Raw genomic sequence first — 13,403 nt, forward strand, 5'->3', positions numbered from 1 at the left:
TATATTCTCCCGAAAGGTCTGACCCTCGTATCACGCGAATTTCCTGTGTTTTCGTTTCGAGCTTGTTTCTGCTGCAGATCTAGTTCGCTATGACGTCCCCAAAAGCTCCGAAGGACAAGATCTTCGAGAAGGTCATCAATCCCTACCTCGCGGGAGTGCTGCAACACCCTCAATCTATCGAGATGCGTGAGGGGATGTTGCACATCCATGACGTTGAGGGGCCTAAGAAAACCGGGAGCATGGAGACGAGGCTCGAAGCAATGGAGCAACAGGTCTTCAAGTGCCAAGGGATGCTGGAGCGTGGACTCAACGCCAACCACATGATGATCACGGAGTTCACCAACAAGCACAATATTGATGCCAATGACATTGGGAAGCACCTCTCCAGGCTCTATGACAGGATTGATCACCTCCAAGCCCAGATCTATGACCTGCAGAACCAAAACTGTGAGTATGAGTATAGATTTAAATCAATATGGTTGGCTGCAGATTTGAGGATTCCGGAGACTCGTTCATCTTTCCATGATGGAGCACCTATGCCTTGGAAGACAAAGGATCAAACCCATGTTGCAACAACTCCACCACCATCACCTCCAAAGGAAGACAACTAAGCATGGGTATGGGCAATCCCCTTGGCTTGTGCCAAGCTTGGGGGAGTTGCCCCGGTATCGTATCACCATCACATCTTTTGCCTTTACCTTTGTTTTAGTTTGTTCCTATTCAGTTTTCTCTTTCTCTAGTAGAATAAAGGTCTTAGTGTTTTAGGCTTGAGTTTTGCTTTGTGTCACCCCCGATGTATTCGAGCTCGTGAGCCATATAATAAAGAGTGTCTTAGCTAAGGGATTTGCCTCTTTGCCATGATCAAAAGATTGAGAAAAGAACATAAGCATGAAAGATCATGTAATGATCTTATGGGAAGTGATGGCTTCACATATAAAAAGAATGTTGATTGAAACTTGTTGAGGGTAGACAAACGTAGACCTTGGTCATTGTTGCAATTAATAGGAAGTGATAAAGAAGGAGAGGTTCACATATAAATATATCATCTTTGACACCATCTATGATTGTGAACACTCACTAAACTATTACATTGTTAGAAGTAGATGTTGGACAAGGAAGGCAACATAATGAATTGTGTTTGCTTGGTTCCAAATAATGTTATATGATTAGAGATCCCTTAGCATGTGACGATTGCTTCCACCTCATATTAGCCAAAACTCCCGCACCAAGTAGAGATACTACTTGTGCATCCATAAACCTTCAACTCAGTTTTGCCATGAGAGTCCACCATACCTACCTATGGATTGAATAAGATCCCTCAAGTAAGTTGTCATCGGTGCAAGCAATAAAAATTGCCCCCTAATTTGTATGATCTATTAGTGTGTGGAAAATAAGCTTTGTACGAACCTGTGATGAGGAAGACATAAAAGCGACAGACTGCATAATAAAGTTCTTTATCACAGGAGGCAATATAAAGTGACGTTCCTCTGCACTAAGAGCGCACACATCCCAACCTCAAGAGCGCATGACAACCTCTGCTTCCCTCTGCGAAGGTCCTATCTTGTACCTTTACTTTTTCCCTTGAAAGAGTCACGGTGATCATCACCAATTCCCTATTTCGCCTTTATCCTGGCTAACGCCATATGCTAGGGAAAGATCTATATTCATATGTCAACTTGGAAGTAAGTATTCATGAATTATTATTTTTGACATTACCCTTGAGGTAAGCAGTTGGGAGGCGAAACTATAAGCCCCTATCTTTCTTTGTGTCCAGCTGAAACTTTGATCTCATGAGTACCACGTGAGTTGTAGCAATTATAGAGAACGAAAAGATGATTGAGTATGTGGATTTTCTTTACAAGCTCTTACTTGACTCTTTCTGATGTTGTGATAAATTGCAATTGCTTCAATGACTAAAGGCTATCGGTTGTTAATTCTCGGTAAGGTTCTTGACCCATACTTTACTTTGTGAAGGAATTGTCACTTTAGCATGAGAGATTATATGTTGGTATTGCTGTTCTGATCATGATCAGGATGCCTGCATGTTCGTATCTAGTTTTGTCGACACCTCTCTCTCTAAACATGTGGTCATGTTTATTAATCTAGGCTTTCGCTTGAGGACACGCGAGGTCTAAGCTTGGGGGAGTTGATACGTCCATTTTGCATCATGCTTTCATGTTGATATTTATCACTTTTTGGGCTGTTATTTCACTTCACAGTACAATACTTATGCCTTTTCTCTCTTATTTTGCAAGGTTTAGATGAAGAGGGAGAATGCCGTTAGCTCGAATTCTGGCCTGAAAAAGGAGCAAGTTTGAGATGCCTATTCTGCGCAACTCCAAAAGCCGTGAAAATCAACGTTGATTTTTTTTGGGATTTATAAAAAATACTGGGCCGAAGAAGTGCCAGAGGAGCGCAACCAGGGGGCCACAAGCCTGGTAGGCGTGAGCACCCCCTGGCCACGCCTAGGGGGCTTGTGGGCTCCCTGCTAGCCCATTGGGCCCCCTCTTTTCCTACAAGAAGGGTTTTGGTCTGGAAAAAATCAGGAGGAGGCTTTTGGAGGATTCGCCGCCGCCACGAGGAGGAACTTGAGCAGAACCAATCTAGAGCTCCGGCAGGACGATCCTGCCGGGGAAACTTCCCTCTCGGAGGGGGAAATCGTCACCATCGTCATCACCAACACTCGTCTCATCGGAGGGGACTCATCACCATCATCATCTTCATCAGCACCATCTCATCTCCAAACCCTGGTTCATCTCTTGTAACCAATCTCCGTCTCGCGACTCCGATTGGTACTTGTAAGGTTGCTAGTAGTGTTAATTACTCTTTGTAGTTGATGATAGTTCGATTACTTGGTGGAAGAGTTTATGTTCAGATCCTTGATGCTACTAATTACCTCTCTGGTCATGAATATGATTATGCTTTTTGAGTAGTTACTTTTGTTCCCGAGGACATGGGATAAGTCATGCTATAAGTAGTCATGTGAATTTGGTATTCGTTCGGTAATTTGTTGTGTTGTATGTTGTTTTTCCTGTAGTGGTGCTATGTGAACATCGACTACATAACACTTCACCATTATTTGGGCCTAGAGGAAGGCATTGGGAAGTAGTAAGTAGATGATGGGTTGCTAGAGTGACAGAAGCTTAAACCCTAGTTTATGCGTTGCTTAGTAAGGGGTTGATTTGGATCCACTAGTTTAATGCTATGGTTAGACTTTGTCTTAATTCTTCTTTCGTAGTTGCAGATGCTTGCGAGAGGGGTTAATAATAAGTGGGATGCTTGTCCAAGTAAGGGCAGTACCCAAGCGCCGGTCCACCCACATATCAAACTATCAGAGTAACGAACGCGAATCATATGAACATGACGAAAACTAGCATGACAGAAATTCCCGTGTGTCCTCGGGAGCGTTTTTACTCCTATAAGACTTTGTCCAGGCTTGTCCCTTTCTACAAAAGGGATTGGGCCACTTTGCTGCACCGTTGTTACTTTTGTTACTTGCTACGTGCTACGAATCATCTCACCACACAACTACTTGTTACCGATAATTTCAGTGCTTGCAGATATTACCTTGGTGAAAACCACTTGTCAGATCCTTCTGCTCCTCGTTGGGTTCGACACTCTTACTTATCGAAAGGACTACGATAGATCCCCTATACTTGTGGGTCATCAGACACCTGAGGCTCAAGATACCTGAGAAGAAAAGATGATGATGCAGGATTCTCAGGATATGAACTACACAAGCAATCCTTGTATCACGAGTTGGATTGTAAGACACATGAACACCATGTCAAGACATTCGTGCCCAGGTGGAATTCTTACAAAGAAATGCAAGTGAGTTGTGATTTGAGAACCATCATCGAGGATATCAAGGCCCTTGTGTAAGCCTCGATTAGCTCTTATGAAGAAACTTCTTTTCCTTGATTAAATCAGTCAGTGGCTTGGCGTGCTAAGAGAAGTTATATGAAGTGAAGATACCAAATCTTCAAAACATATAACACATCCCACATGCGTGAATGATTTGGTATTTCCCGAGAGGAAGTGAAACAAAACTTTCACATATTCACGACGAAAAGAGTGCACGTGAACTTTGGGAAATACACTTCTTCTATCAAACACATCCTTCATGAGTTAGGCACAAGGATAATGCTTTTAAGATCTTCATCGTGGAACATGGAGAAGTTGAGGGTGTGGCTGATGGGCTCAACAACAATCCCTCGAAGTTTTGACAGGGTTGAATTTCCAAAATTATAATATCAAGGAGATATCATTTGTCAAGTCAAATGGTATAATGTCGTATGCTCGAGGGAACAACAACAATTAAACACTGGTTGAATGGTGCACTCGGAAATACGGACAGAGTAGCAAAACCAATGTCAAAAATTATGGGTCAACACCCAACACACCAAGAATAAATCAATCAGTTGTTAACCTCAAGGAAATAGGGTTGCCAGTAGTATTGGAATCACACATCGGAGTTCACTTGTCGGTATACCGGTTGGAAACAACACGGGGACCAAGAATCAACGGTGATGGCGGGAACTATCACTATATCAAGAATTTATAGGTGCAATGATGCTCACAACTTTTCTTGACATAAAGATGGTAATACTACAAGGTAGAAGATGACATAAGCTGGATAGCGAGGAACACAGGGGACAACACAAAACACGAACACGTTTGTGTAGGAGGGAAGGTAAGAAGGATGTAGATGATAATGAAAATCATTGAGGGGCAAGGATGGCATTTCTCATCATGCATTCGATTGATACCCTGCAAGAGCTCGGGATGCTGATGATGATCACGACACATTTGTCGAGAAGCTTCATGAAGATGTAATCGTTCAACGACGACACCAAGAAAGGGAATTATGAAGCAAGAGGTTGTCGGAATCACAGATAAGACTGCTAGCTTAGAATTGAGATTGCCTTTCAGGAGAACCAACATGATGTGGAAAGCTCGATGCAAGATTAACACATAGTTGGAATTGTGTTCCAGGGATGAAGGGTATAGATATCATGGTCGAGCTCCAACATGACGATGATGACGTAGCATAACAACTTGGAATGACATGATCGAGTACAAACTCGTAAACAAGGAAGATTACTAAAAGTTGTTGAATCGCAATGCGTACTCGATTCAGTTATCGATGTACTCGCGTGTCCAACAACTCAAACACGAGGAAACTGGAATTAATGAAAAATTGTAGTTGATGAGGAGATCACAAGAAGTTATGTAGCTCCATGATATTCTCGAGCTTCACGGAATAATACTCGGAGGTAGATCAAGATTAAAACTTGGACCGATGTATTGATCTGAAGAAGACAAGTGCTTTAACTTGCGTGAGAATGAAATCAAGGTAGGACAACATGGTCTAAACCACGATTGCAAAGGACAAGATCATAGATACCAAATTTAAACCACAAAATGAATGATTATTGATACGAGAAGCTTCTATGGTAAGATCAACGTCATTTTCCATGGGCATGAACACAAAGTTCAAAATCGACTCCCACTTCATCAATGCATCACCTACCATTTACTCCTCGCCTTTGATCAGGTTGTAGCTTTGAAAGGATATTCGGGAAAGCACCAGAAGTGTAAGACTCATGAAAACTTTTCGAGTCATATGGATTTAGGAAGGCATAGGTTCAACCCGTCGGGGCATATTAGGAACATATACCATACACTCCGAGGTTAATTAACACATGCTTGAAGGGCATGGCTGACAAAAGCATAGGGTACAACTTATCAGAGGGAGAAGACACAATTTACCAATGGCATCATGTGTCAGGGGAAGCAATCACAAGAATTTTTGAAAGCAAAGGATGCTGTCGCATAATAACCCAGAATGAGTCTGGTAGTCCACAAAAGATCTGATGTGAGTATCGATACTCAATCAGAGGGGGGGGGGGGGTAAAACACAAGGCATCAGATTATAAAACATCTGAAAAATATCGATACTTAATTACCAAAGGAATTAGGATTTCCAGGTTGGTGTATCATAATCAGATGCTCCAATCAAATACAAGTAAGTTGAATGGACTTAAATGGACAACCATCCCAAGTTGATTTGTCGATAACTAACTCTGTTTGAAAGGACGTCTAAGCTGGAAAATAATTTATGAGTATCAATAGATGATCGGGTGCATTCACACAAAGGTAGAATCAATAAGATCACAGGAAAATCACAAAGGATTTTAATGAATTGCTGCTAGACATATGGATTTAACCATAACACAAGCAGGTGAGAAAGGTCAAGAACAATAGGCTACTGGGGATCCCGAAAGATCGAATAGTAATTCAAAGAACTTTCAAAACCCATGATAACAGACGAACCCCCGATAAGATAATTCGTTGCATCTTGTAAAAACAAGATCAGTTGGAAAAGAAGGTTTGAATGAAAATTGTATGTAGTCATCCGTAAGGGTTTCGAAGGAAGGAAAATCGCAGAAGCAATGAGCACCAGATTCCGAGAGAACATCAGAGAGTATCTTCGGAGTCTTCTGAGGAGTCAAGCCACCGTCTGGAATTGCGGGGCTCTCCAGGAGGACATATTTGCGAGGACCTAGAGTTAGAGTTAGCAAAATCTTTAACCCGAGAGAGAAGAGAGAGTAGAACCGAGAGTATAGGAAAGGACTAAAAGATACTAATACCACCCGATTGAGATGTGGTACCCTAAGCCACATCATCAGTGTTAGTAAAGTTTTTCAAACACTAGACTCAACTTCGGACAAGGAGTTGGAAAGGGGGCTACCTACAGGCAGTTGGCTCTAATACTAACTTGTGACACCCTCGATTTAATCATACGCTAATCATACACGCATATGCATACGATCAAACTCAAGGACTCACGGGAAGATATAACAACACAATTCTAGTCACAAATAAAACATACAAGCTTCATATTACAAGCCAGGGGCCTCGAGGGCTAGAATACAGAAGCTCGATAAACACATGAGTCAGCGAAAGCAAAAAATATCTGAGTACAAACATTAAACAATGGGTGCCTTAAAGAAGGCTAGCACAAAAGAAACACGATCGAACGAGGCGAGGCCTCTTGCCTAGGAACCTCCTAAACTAATCCTGGTCTTCAGCGGACTCCGTGAAGAAGTCACCATCGGGGTGGCAGACGTCGGCAGGAAACTCCATCTCCTGGGCTCCATCATATGGTCGCAGCAACGGATCAAGGGGGCAAAGGGGGAGGAAAGCAACGGTGAGTACTCATCCAAAGTACTCGCAATACTTATATCAGAACTATGCAACTATGCTAAGTATGCAACAATATCAAAGAAAGGGGGGGGGGTTATATGTGGACTAACTACAACAATGCGAGAATAGAGAGAGAAGGCCTAGTCCTATCGAAGACTAGCATCTTCAGGGTCTTGCAGCAGTAGACGAGAGTAGAGCAAGGTAACACAAATTAATAGTCATACTGTTGCAGAAAAAATTAATATGAGGTCACGCCGAGAGATCCTCCCTCAACTCCCTGCGAGGAAGGAATCTCGGAGCAACTATCATAGTTAAGTAAAAATTGTAGTAGTATAAGATGAGGGCACAACTCCAAGTCGTCCTATAACCGTGGACACGGCTATTCGAATAGTTAATTTTCATCCCTGCAGGGGTGCACCAAGTTTCCCGTCACGCTCGATAACACTCTGGCCGGACACACTTTTCTAGGTCACGCGCGGCCTCGGAATATCGAAACATCGCAGCCCCACCTAAGCTCAACATAGAGGCCAACCCGCCGGTCTAAATCCTAAGCACAAAGGGTTCGTGGGCCCACTTGCCCTCTGCGCTCCTACACGATGCAAGGGCGGATGATGTCAGTCCTAGCACCCCTTAATCACAAGCGCGATGCATCTCGGGACCACTCGTGCGTGCACTGCTCCATTGCTGACGTCTGAAGAGCTTCGACTGATACCGCGACGTCGAGTACCCATAATTCTTCCCGCGTAGCCGGTTAGTGCGAAAAGGTCTCCGACCAACCCAGATCAAATATCCAAATCCATTATCATTTTAACTATGTCATCGACAGAAACACGTGGGAATCCACCCGCCCAACATCTATTCATCAAAGATCCGAGTAACATGGTCAAGTAACTGTGTGGTTATAACATCAGGCGGAGCCCGAGGTATCACCCTCGTTGGATTCCAAACGATGTATCCGTCAAGGTGGACCTAGAGGAATCGCCCTCGAGGGTTCCACCCTTGAGGGGTTGCATGACAGAGGCATCGTCGGTAATGGTGAAAGAGGAATCACCCTCGATAACCACGACCGACTAGCTACACTACAGAGGTATCATCATGCGTACTTCGCGAGGTGTCACCCTCGGTACCCGATAGTAGCTCTGTAGCGTCATACAACTAAGGGGCGTGTAAGTGTTGTGTCGGGTTTGGCTCGTCGATCACGGATCGAGACTCGTCAATTAAGCGGGGCAACTCGACTAAGGGGTCAGAGGGGATGACTGCTCCACCTATACTAAACAGTTTAAAGTGCGGTACTGAAAGTAGCAGTTCATCAAAATTAGGCTATGCATCAGATGTAGGAGCTAACTACAACAGTAGCAAAATTCTGATGCAAGCAGGAGGAAGAAACAATAGGCGATATAGGAATGATCAAGGGAGTTTGCTTGCCTTGTTGCTCAGCGGCAAAGGGCTGGTCGTCGGGAGGGTAGATGTACCCGACAACAGCGTCACTCTCGGGGTCTACCGGTAAGAAGAGGGGGGACAAACAATAAATAACAGCAAGAGGTGCAACACTAAGCATGACATGACAATATGCAGGCTAGGCATGAGCTAACTCAGCAACACATGTCACAGACGGGTCGGAAGAATATCTGATGATATTTTCCGGATCTTTGGCTACTACGAGTCAGACGAAAAACGATGGAAAAGTTCCATGTTTACTATGCTAGGGATGCGTGACAAACGAGTGCACCGTGTATTCAGGTTCGTCTCGTTCTGCTGATTAACTTTTATGTTGAAAATATTTTGATGTGACTTACGGTTTATTTTTGATTAATTTTTGAAGTTTCATTAATATTTAGGAATTAAAAACAGATTTAATTAAATCAATTGAATACTGTTATGACATCAACATGATGTCATGCCGACATCAGCAGTTGACTGGTCAAACTAACTAGTGGGTACTACGTGTCATTGACACAGTTTATTAATTAATGTTTAATTAATAATTAATCAGATTAATTTAGTGGGGACCCACGTGTCATACTCTACTTAGGATACTAATTTATTTTAGTAAACAGATTTAGCAAATATTTTAAATAATTAGTTTACCTAATCTTTAAACATTGAAATTAACTAAATATTTATTTATTATTATTATTACTATATCCTAATTTTCTAAAATAGTAATTACTGCTTAACTAATTAATTAACCCAACTAATTAATTAATTAATATTAAATATTTGTAAAACTATATTATTATTATTATTTTGTAGGTTTTCACGAGGGCCCCACGTGTCATTTGATGGGATTTGTGGGGCCCAACTGTCATTGGGACACCAAACACCCACGTACATGCGCACACATCCGTACACACAAATTTACTTATATACACATTTTTACATACATACATATTTTGCATATACATACATACGTATACATACCTATACACATACATATACCTAAATACTCCTTTTTTCATTTTTGTTCTTTACATACACAAACGCACAAGTCACACGGGGGTTATCCCCAATACACAATTCGCAGGGGGAGCGCCAGACCAAATGGAGAAGGAGGAGAGGGGGCTCACAGTTCCTGTAGGGAGGAGGCAACATGCGTGGGGAGGGGTGACGACCGGAGATGTCGGTGCAGGGGCGGATCCGGAGCGGAACGTCGCGGAGGGGCCCGATCAGTGGTGGTCGACCGGGGTGGCTGATGGCGCACAGCTGAACGACGGGCGGTGGGAAGAGCCGGCCGCGGCCGGAGGCGGGGGTCGGGCTCGCGTATGTGGTGAGGTTGTGGCCGGCGGGGCGACGCGGGGCGCCGACAGCGTCGCGGCGTGGGGAGGTGCTGGATCGGCACCGTGGGAGGTAGAGAGGAGGTCCGACGTGAGGTGGTCGACGGGGAGAGGCTGGAGGGGCGAGGTGACCGGTGAGGGGGGACGCGGCGGGGTGGCGAGATGGTGCCGGTGGTGGGCGGTGAGGCGTCGGTGCAAGCGGAACCGCCAGGGGATGGCGTGGAGGGCGGCCCGTCAGTGGCCGGTTGGGGGGTGCTGTAGGGCGCGGGCACCCGTGGCTGGGGGAGGCGCCGACGTGGGAGAGGAGGGCAACGGGGTAGGTGAGGGCAATCTTGGGAGGGAGATCGAGGGAGCCAGGGGCTGGCGCTCGAGGGGAGTGGGGCTCGAGCGCTGGGACATGGGGTGGGGCGACGGTGGGGTGTGACGAGAGGGCTTGTGGGGGGAAGAGACGAAGGAGAGGTGGGGTAACGAGGGGAGAGGTTCCCTGATGACCCACAAGTATAGGGGATCAATCGTAGTCCTTTCGATAAGTAAGAGTGTCGAACCCAACGAGGAGCAGAAGGATCTCAGAAGTGGTTTTCAGCAAGGTAAAATCTGCACGCACTGAAATTGTCGGCAACAAGTGATTGTGTGGTGAGATGATTCGTAGCAGGCAACAAGTAACAAAAGTAGCAATAGTGCAGCAAAGTGGCCCAATCCCTTTTGTAGCAAGGGACAAGCCTGTACAAAGTCTTATAGGAGGAAAAGCGCTCCCGAGGACACACGGGAATTTCTGTCATGCTAGTTTTCATCATGTTCATATGATTCACGTTCGTTACTTTGATAGTTTGATATGTGGGTGGACCGGCGCTTGAGTACTGCCCTTACTTGGACAAGCATCCCACTTATGATTAACCCCTCTCACAAGCATCCGCAACTGCGAAAGAAGAATTAAGACAAAGTTCATAGCATTAAACTAGTGGATCCAAATCAGCCCCTTACGAAGTAACACATAAACTAGGGTTTAAGCTTCTGTCACTCTAGCAACCCATCATCTAGTTACTACTTCCCAATGCATTCCTCTAGGCCCAAATAATGGTGAAGTGCTATGTAGTCGACGTTCACATAACACCACGAGAGGAAAAACAACATACAACACATCAAATTACTGAACGAATACCAAATTCTCATGACTACTATTAGCATGACTTATCCCATGTCCTCAGGAACAAAAGTAACTACTCACAAAGCATAATCATATTCATGACCAGAGAGGTAATGAGTAGCATCAAGGATCTGAACATAAACTCTTCCACCAAGTAATCCAACTAGCATCAACTACAAAGAGTAATCAACACTACTAGCAACCTTACAAGTACCAATCGGAGACGCGAGACGGAGATTGGTTACAAGAGATGAACTAGGGTTTGGAGATGAGATGGTGCTGATGAAGATGTTGATGGTGACGAGTCCACTCCAATGAGAGGAGTGTTGGTGATGACGATGGCGACGATTTCCCCCTCCGGGAGGGAAGTTTCCCCGGCAGGATCATCCTACCGGAGTTCTAGATTGGTTCTGCTCAAGTTCCGCCTCGTGGCGGCGGCGAATCCACGAAAAAGCTCCTCCCTGATTTTTTCCTGGGCGAAACCCTTCATATAGCAGAAGAGGGGGGCCAGTGGGGCAGCAGGCTTCCCACAAGCCCCCTTGGCGCGGCCAGGGGGGTGACCGCGCCAAGCAGGCTTGTGGCCACTTGCTGGCGCCCCTCTGGCGCTTCTTCGGCCCAGAATTTTTTTATAAATTCGGAAAAAATCCTCGTTGATTTTTACGGCGTTTGGAGTTGCACAGAATATGTATCTCAACTTTGCTCCTTTGTAAGGCCAGTATTCCAGCTGCCGGGGTTCTCCCTCTTCATGTAAACCTTGCAAAATAAGAGTGAAAAGGCATAAGAATTGTACCGTGAAGTTAAATAACAACCCAAGAAGCGATAAATATCAACATGAAAACATGATGCAAAATGGACGTATCAACTCCCCCAAGCTTAGACCTTGCTTGTCCTCAAGCGAAAGCCTAGCTCAATAAATATGTCCACATGTTTAGGGAGAGAGGTGTCGACAAAACAAGATACGAACATGCATGCATCATGATCATGATCAGAACAGCCATACCAACATATAATCTCTCATGCTAAAGTGATAGTTCCTTCACAAAGTAAAGCATGGATCAAGAACCTTACCGAGAAGTAACAACCGATAGCCTTTAGTCATTGAAGCAATTGCAATTTATCACAACATCAGAAAGAGTCAAATAAGAGCTTGTAAAGCAAATCCACATACTCAATCATTCTTTCGTTCTCTACAATTGCTACAACTCACGTGGTACTCATGAGATCAAAGTTTCAGCTGGACACAGAGAAAGATAGGGACTTACAGTTTTGCCTCCCAACTTCTTACCTCAAGGGTAATGTCAACAATAATAATTCATGAATACTTACTTCCAAGTTGACATATGAATATAGATCTTTCCCAAGCATATGACGTTAGCCAAGATAAAGGCGAAATAAGGAATTGGTGAAGATCACCATGACTCTTTGTCACGCCCAAGATGCGACACTATCCTCAATTTGGCACGAGGGCCTCGTCAGGGATAGAAGTGCATCTTGTCGTGTCGCAAGAATGGATATCGTTACAAGTACATGTACTGAAAAGAAGATATATATATATATATAGAATTGGCTTACACTCGCCACAAGCTACATCAGAGTCACAACAGTACAATACATAATCATCATGAAGAAGAGCAGGGTCCGTCTACGGATGAAAAAAAACGAGAAAAGAAGAACGACGTCCATCCTTGCTATCCCAGGCTGCCGGCCTGGAACCCATAGGAAAAGCTTTAGGTGAAATCCAAACCGAGATAGCTCAATGAAGAAATCATGGGTTGAAGATATCTCATGATCATAGAATTGGTGGGTTTAATTATCTCATACTTGAAAGGAAAAAATCTTCGAGGCTCCTACACTAACAAGAATGCTATAATACCACCTCAAAGGATAAAGGAAGAACAATTGCGCATGGAAATGCAAGAGAAAGGATACTTGTGGTTCTCCAACAAGAATCTTGAAGAACACTTTGAGAATGAATTGATATCATGAGCCACTCCGGAAGAAGAATTGAAACCACTATGGAGAAGAATAAGAATTATGTTATGCCTATCCTTCATCAAGTAAATTGATGACAAGCAACGGATCTAGCATACAACTTAATTTTTCTTGAAATGAATCTTGAAGAGACAGAGAGATAAGCCCCACTTGAAGTATGATTGAAGAAAGCACCGGTAAGAATTCACAATTGAATGGGAACACCATGAATTAATGGAGAAACATGAGAATGAAGAGATCATGATCCACCTAATAGAAGAAAACTTAAACAAGACACCAGAATA

This window comes from Hordeum vulgare, chromosome 6H (genome assembly GCF_904849725.1).
Source record: "Hordeum vulgare subsp. vulgare chromosome 6H, MorexV3_pseudomolecules_assembly, whole genome shotgun sequence".
In the NCBI taxonomy this organism is placed as follows: domain Eukaryota; kingdom Viridiplantae; phylum Streptophyta; class Magnoliopsida; order Poales; family Poaceae; genus Hordeum; species Hordeum vulgare.